This window comes from Gorilla gorilla, chromosome 13 (assembly GCF_029281585.2).
Source record: "Gorilla gorilla gorilla isolate KB3781 chromosome 13, NHGRI_mGorGor1-v2.1_pri, whole genome shotgun sequence".
Classification (NCBI taxonomy): Eukaryota; Metazoa; Chordata; class Mammalia; order Primates; family Hominidae; genus Gorilla; species Gorilla gorilla.
Window position 1 is genome coordinate 111,492,808 of NC_073237.2, and position 6,964 is coordinate 111,499,771.

The window sequence follows — 6,964 nt, forward strand, 5'->3', positions numbered from 1 at the left end:
ATATTCATTATTGCTAACATGAGATGGTATTTCATAAATTATATTTACTTTTCATTTTTTGGTTGTAAGCACTGAGAAACCTGTTCACAAAAATAAGTAGATGGGAAAAGAAAAACTTTTCTTATAGCAGTGTTATAACTTCTTACCAGGTTGTATGCCAAAAATCACATAAAGATCAATCATCAAATAGGATTTTTAATACTTTCTCAGCTGACATTTTAATTAGGTTCCCCTTCAGTTTTGTTGTAACTAAAGCATTGAAAGTCATCTGACTTGCAGAATGATTTGCTGCAAGGTCATTAGTCATTCACTTTCTCAACACTTTTTCTCGAAAGAATTTTGAGTTGTACCTTTGTTTGGTCCCCCAGAAATTTTTATACCCCAAAGCAACTCGAGATGAGTGAGAGGCATGAATTCCATTTGTAAAGTGAGAGAAAAGCATTTACGAAAAAGGGACTCTCTTCAGATTCCTGAGAAAGAGTGCAAATGAAAGCTGAGAATCTGAAAATTTCCTTATCTCTGCCAACTAGAGCCCACGGAAAATCTTTGAGTAACTCCGGGGGTACTATGCATCACAGTCTGAAAATTATTATATGGGATATACTTTCTATACTTAAATTAAATTTCCCTATGGAGGCAGCATTGTTATACAGGTGACAATGAGATAACAATGCAAAGAAACCAGAAGTCAAGTTCATATCGACTTATATAGCTCTGTCTCTATAAGTCAGAAACAGGAAAAACTAACTTGTTCTTCAGCAATCTAGGTTGACTTCATGAACAAGCAGGCGTTCAAATGAAACCTTGAATTATAGAAACAGAATGTTAAATCTGGAATGAACTTCAGATATCATCTAGTATGGAGAGGACAATTAAATGTTGACTTTTACGTCAATTTGGATTAAATATTTGTGATTGCTTACAATTCTGTGTCAAGAAGGAGTCAGAGGAATCATCTGAGATCTGTGGGAAAGCATGTTGTGATTGATTAGCTATGCCTGTCAGAGGAAGCAGGGAGAGAGGGGCACAGGTGATCTGCTCTTGCCCCCCTAGGTACGTAGTCCTTATCACATGAACCACAGGGAAAACTGAGGCCGACTGAGAGCAGGAAGCTTGACCAAAACTCCACAGTGAATTATTGCCAGGATGGGTAGAATTACATATGTTTTATTCAACATTTGGTGGTCATTGTAAATTTGGTAACATTTGCAACTGGAAAATTTGGGGATGTTTTAGAGCTGGAAGGGAGCAAATTCTTAATTGAGCAATACACACTGTCCTTTCTTTCAGGCTCCTTCACATTTGATCTCTGTGCAATTTGATAAGAGGAGGAAATGGGCTGTCAATTATGAAGAGACTGAAAACCTGAAAATACTGAGTGTGGTCTTAGTTCCCTCTCCAAATGGAGCTCAGGAAAAATGCCAAGCCGTACAAGCCACTGATTACTCATCTGGCTATTGTTTCTACCTCACCCTGGCCAAGGAAGACAGATCTACTGAGGAAAGGTAATAGAGGCTGGCAAGGTTCCTACTTTTACATCTATCTGTAATATCCACTCATTCTAAGCATCTTGCACATCCACAGGGCTGTACAGGAGTCTTCTTGCCTTGTATTATTGAATCTTGGGATAGGGGTAGGAACAGACAGAGGTATTAGCAGAGATCCAACAGGATGTAAAACATACATGTTGATGCAGGGGTTAACTTTGTGTATAATAAATAGAGTTTACCACGCATACCAAACTGAATATTCCTTCCTCCTTTTTCTCTCAGACCTGTTTCTATGTGTGGCTCATTCTTTTACTCTACAACATAATGTTCAGTTGATTCTGGACTTTTTCTCTGACAAACAATGCTGTAATAAACATCCTCCTTGTGCATTCATCTGGGTGCACTTCTGAGAATTTATCTGAAGGATAAATTCCTAGAAGTAGACTGTCTATAACATAGGGTCTATGCACTTTCAATTTCCATAGATTCTGCCAAATGGTTTTCTTAAGAGGTTATACCAATTTACACTCTCAGCTATGGTATATGGGAACCCCTGCTTTCCCACAACCTGCCAACACTGGGTATTTACAAAAAGAAATAAATGGAGGGTTTGAATAATTGTAGTTTTGAATTAGACTTGGGGCATCCCTCTCATCTGCCCCAACTTGTGTCTCCCCAAAGCAACCTAACTAGGGGATGGCTAATGCCATAGACCCTGAGGCTTACTCACTGCAGAGGCTGAATGCTCCTGCTTCAGTGGGAACAGGGGGTGTTTCTTCAGTCTGTGCCCTACTTGGCCTCTGTCCCTGACAGACTCAGCCAGTGTGGGGAGCCAGCCTCTCTAACCATAAGAAAGAATGGATTGGAAACAAATTGATCTTTTCACAGCTGGCTGTTCCCCTCTTTCCCCTCAACTTGGACTCAGCTCAGAACAAGGTTGCCGATGTTCTGCTGCAACAAAGATGGCATTATTGAGGACTGCCTCTTTGGGGGGAAATGTCCTTCTCCAAGAATCGCCTCTGTAGTTTCAACTATGACAAGCCTGGAGACCGAGCATAGCTGTGCATCTCCAAGGGTCTCCAAAGCGACACCCAACTCTATCCATCCTGTTGATGACCATGTACTCTTCTATTGGTGTCCACAACTTTATTTAAATGATGTCAGATGACTCAATTCAACAGAATCTAACCCTTTATTCATCCTCCCTGGAGACCTGTGGTCAGTGGGCAGGAGAGTTTGGGATTCAAAAAGAGGAGAACTGTGTGAACAGGGAAAAAGGATCTAGTGTTTATTTCTAGCAACACCATTACTATTGCTGTCCATCCTATTATTCTGCATTCTTTTGCTTCATAACATTTTTTTAACTGAAAGAAATGGCTCCACGAAGGCAGAAATATTGTTTAGTTTACAACTGCATCATCAGTTCCTGGAATACCTCCTTATACATTGGAGGTGTTTTATACCTATTTATTGAATGGATGAATGAATTTAATGAGCACCTGTGTTGGACAATTTAATGTACATGATGATATTTAATATTTTAACTCTGTGGGGTATATATATTATCTTTATTTATAGCTAATGAAATTGGGTCTCGGAGATTAAGTAACGCTTCCAGAACCACACAACTGGTAATTGGTAAAACTGAGATTTCATTTAGGCCTGACTGATCCCAAACCTATCTTTTAGAACACTGGGATTCCAGTTTATCTAAGCTTAAGCTCAAAAGTATTAAAATATTTTGCAATCAATGAGGGAAGTTGTCATCAAGGACATTTCCAGGTGAGCATGGTGTGTTCAACAGGAAGAGAAACTGCTCCATACTCCCACCAAAGTGAGCAAGTACCAAAATGTTAAGTGTTAATTTAATCTTATTCATCTGGGGACAAGCAGTAGGGTGAATTTATATGCATGTGCACCGATTTTGAGCTAAGTAACAAGGGGATTCTAAAAGACCCTTATGCTGACAATGAGTGAATGTAGGCAAGGGCACTAATATTTAACAAAGTTATGCTGTGTGCTAGGAAGCATGCTTTAAATTTATGATTCCACTTAATCATTATAATAATTTCTTTTCTTTCCTCTTTTATTGTCTTGCCCTTCCCTTCCCTTCCCCCTTCTCTCCCCTTCCCTTCCTCTTTCCCTCCCCTTTCATTCCCTTTGTCCTTGCCTTCCCCCTTCCCTTCTCTTCCGTTCCCGTCCCCCTTCTCTTCTCTTCTCTTCCCTCTTTCTCCTTCTCACCCTCCCCTCCCCTCCCTTCCCTTTCCCTCTCCTTCCCTCCCTTTCCCTCCCTTTCCCTTCCCTCCCCTCCCCTCCCCTTCCCTTCCCTTCCCTTTTCTACCCTTCCCCTCTCTTCTCTTCCCTTCCCTTCCCTTCCTTTCCCTTCCCCCTTCCCTTCCCTTCCCTTCCACCTTCTCCTCTCTCCTCTCCTCTCCTCCCCCCTTCTCCCCTTCCCTTCCCTTCTCCCCTCCACTCCCCTCCCCTTCTCCTTTCCCTTCGCTTTTCCCCTCCCTTCTCCCCTCCCCTCCCTTTCTCCTTTTCCTCCCCTTCTCCTTTTCCTCCTCTTCCCTCCCCTTCTCTTCCCTTCCCTTTCCTCTTCCCCCTTCCCCCTTTCCTTTCACTTATCCTTATTTCTTTTCTTTCTTTTTCTTTGTTTCTCCCTCCCTCTCTCCTCTTTTTTCTTTTCTCCTTTCTTTCCTTCCTTTCTCCTTTTTTTCCCTTCTTTCTTTTTAAATTCCCAGACAAGAATTTTGAAGTTCAGCTAAGGTAAGCCACGCATAGTGACGGAACCAGCATTCAGATTTACATCTCTTGCTACCCATCATGTCACATAGTGTTAGGCAGAGACTGGGGTCTCAGTTGCCTAAGTAAAGTCATAGGCATGAAGGGTGCTGCAGGAATGACTGAGTGGCAGGCTCCTGACAGCCTGGTTGATAGACAGTGACCCCAAGGACTACTTGGGTTTTGGCGCCATGCCTAGTATGACTTTATCCTTTAACTGTTTCTCTTGTCAGTCAGCCCCCTGAGGGAGCCCTGTCTCCTCCTTGAAACTCTACTATAATGAGAGGTCTCCACAAGGGTTGCAGAAAGCCACACAATGTGCTGTGGTTTTCCTGAGAACTGGCTCCAAGGTAGTGCTCTGAGATCAGTCCTTCCAGCTCCCATCTCAAAGATCTTCAAACTCCAGGCTCTCAAGGGTTTTGAGCTGCCAGTTATGATGAGCACAGAAGAAAATAATTTTTTTTTCTGTTCTGTGTTTCTTACCAGGACACCATGGTTTCAGAATGATTTACATACTTTGAATATTTTCAAAAAATTTCTTTCAATGTTGTTCCTTCTTTAGGTATTTCTCTTATCACTTGGGCTCAGCTTGATACTTGTCTGGAATTTTTCTTTTTTTTTTTCCTCCCATTTATAAAATACCAAACACGTGTCCCCAGTCTGGATCCATGTAACTGAAAATCATGGGGAAATTCTTTATGTAAAAAGCCCTATAGATTGTTTCGGACAAAATCAACCCCAAAGAGTTTGTCCCCACAATATTTGTGAATAAAATTGTCCCTCTGAAATAAAAACACCACCTTAAATAAAGGAGTTCCTCTCAAGCATTTTACTCTATATTTATTGTTTGCTCATTCATGCCATCATTTGAAAAATACTAATTAAGTATTTACCCTGTGTTGGTAATTGTGCTGGGCACAAAGAACATAATAGTAAATCACATAAAATTCCATCCTCAAGGATCCCATGTTCTATCATACTAGAGAACTGAGTACAGCTGCTCCTCGACTTATGGTGGGATTACATCCCAATAAACCCATCATAAGTTAAACCTATCATAAGTCAAAAATGCATTTAATACACCTAACCCACTGAACATCACAGCACAGACAATGTCAGGCACTTTATTACATGTAGTAAAGTTGACATGACTCTTAATCCTACTAACAACCCTAGGAGATAGATTCTGTTATTATTACCATTACGTGATTTAGGAAGCTGAGAATCAGAGAGGTTAGTGGCTGGGGTTGAAATTCAAGTAGTACAGTGTAAGAGCCTTTACTTCTCCTAGAGGCTCTGTAAAGGTCTGTTGAATAACGGAGTAGACGATCGATTGATTGCAATATAGTTCCTCTGTTGCCTTTTTGAAGTGTTAGTTTAGTAAGCAACCACAGGGAAATTATTATCTACTAGAGATGGGAATAGGAACGGTTTCCTAAATCAGGGTTGGCCAATGGTCTTTAGTTCAAACTAAAAGCCATCACTTCTGCAACCATTATGTGTCAAGCATGAGCTATATGACATGAAAGATAAAGTGATGTAGCAAATTTATTCATAATTCAGCAATATGAGATTATGAGAAGGAGCATATTCCTGTGCACTCACTCTGAGGTCAAAGGAGACACCCATTTTCTTCTTGAGGGAAATAGTGAGAGGTGTTTACCTGAAGGCCCCTGGTTTGTGCTCCCCCATAGGTGGGGAGAGGGAGCTGCTGCCGCCCTTTCCAGTAGGAGTTGTATATTCTATAGTGTCCTTATCACAATTCCTTTAAGGGCCTCCAGCATTTTGGAAGCATAGAAAAAAGAAACAACATTCCTGCATCGTGGGGCCATTGATGAATAAGAATGTTCATAAGAAGGCAAGCATCTTTGCACTCTATACATTTCCAAATCTTTTAGAAACATATCTAAGAACTTCTTAGTTCCCCTCCATGGTTACTGGATCTACAAACTTGGAATTTCCCCATTGGCCCTCTGATTGTATTTGGAGTCTGTTCTTCATCTTGTGGATCCTCTGGGCTCTGTCTTGAACTGTTGGAACATTTTGCTCCCACAGCTGTTGGAAGTGACCCATTAAGGTAGCCAGAGTCAGTCACTCAGCATCTTAATGGCAAGACCAAAAGGGGTGAAAGAAATGGAAGTCACGGTTAGTAAGCGACTGACCTCATTCTGCAAGAATTCTTTCTGGAAAGAGAGCAGTAGAATGTTGTGACAGGCGGTAAGTCATCTGTAAGAATGTTTACCGTGGAATTCTAGCAAAAGAAATGGCTCAAGAAACTTCCTGGGTAACACAAATAGAGTCTGCTCAGAGGCCCCAAAAGAGAGTGACTGGAAAACTTTAGCCTTGTGAGGGAGGCTGTCTACTCCAGTGTTGGAGTCAGCTGGAGGTGCAGCAGCACTTGAGCTATCCAAACTGCTAGGATGTTGTTTATAAAAGAACCTTCTCGTTCTCGAGTCAACATGGCTAAAACAGCCAGCCATGAGATGTATGGGAAAGAAGTGCAGAGCAAGTTGCTATTTATTGAATGTGTAGTTAGGAATTACTATTTCCATTTCGTGGGGGCTTAAGTAGATTGAGGAATTTGCCTGAGTTCACAAAGTTTGTTAAGTTTCAGACTCTGGGTTTAGACCCATGTGTGTCTGACTCCAAATCCTGCATGGTTGGCTTTTGTGAGAGCAGGGTTACACACTGTA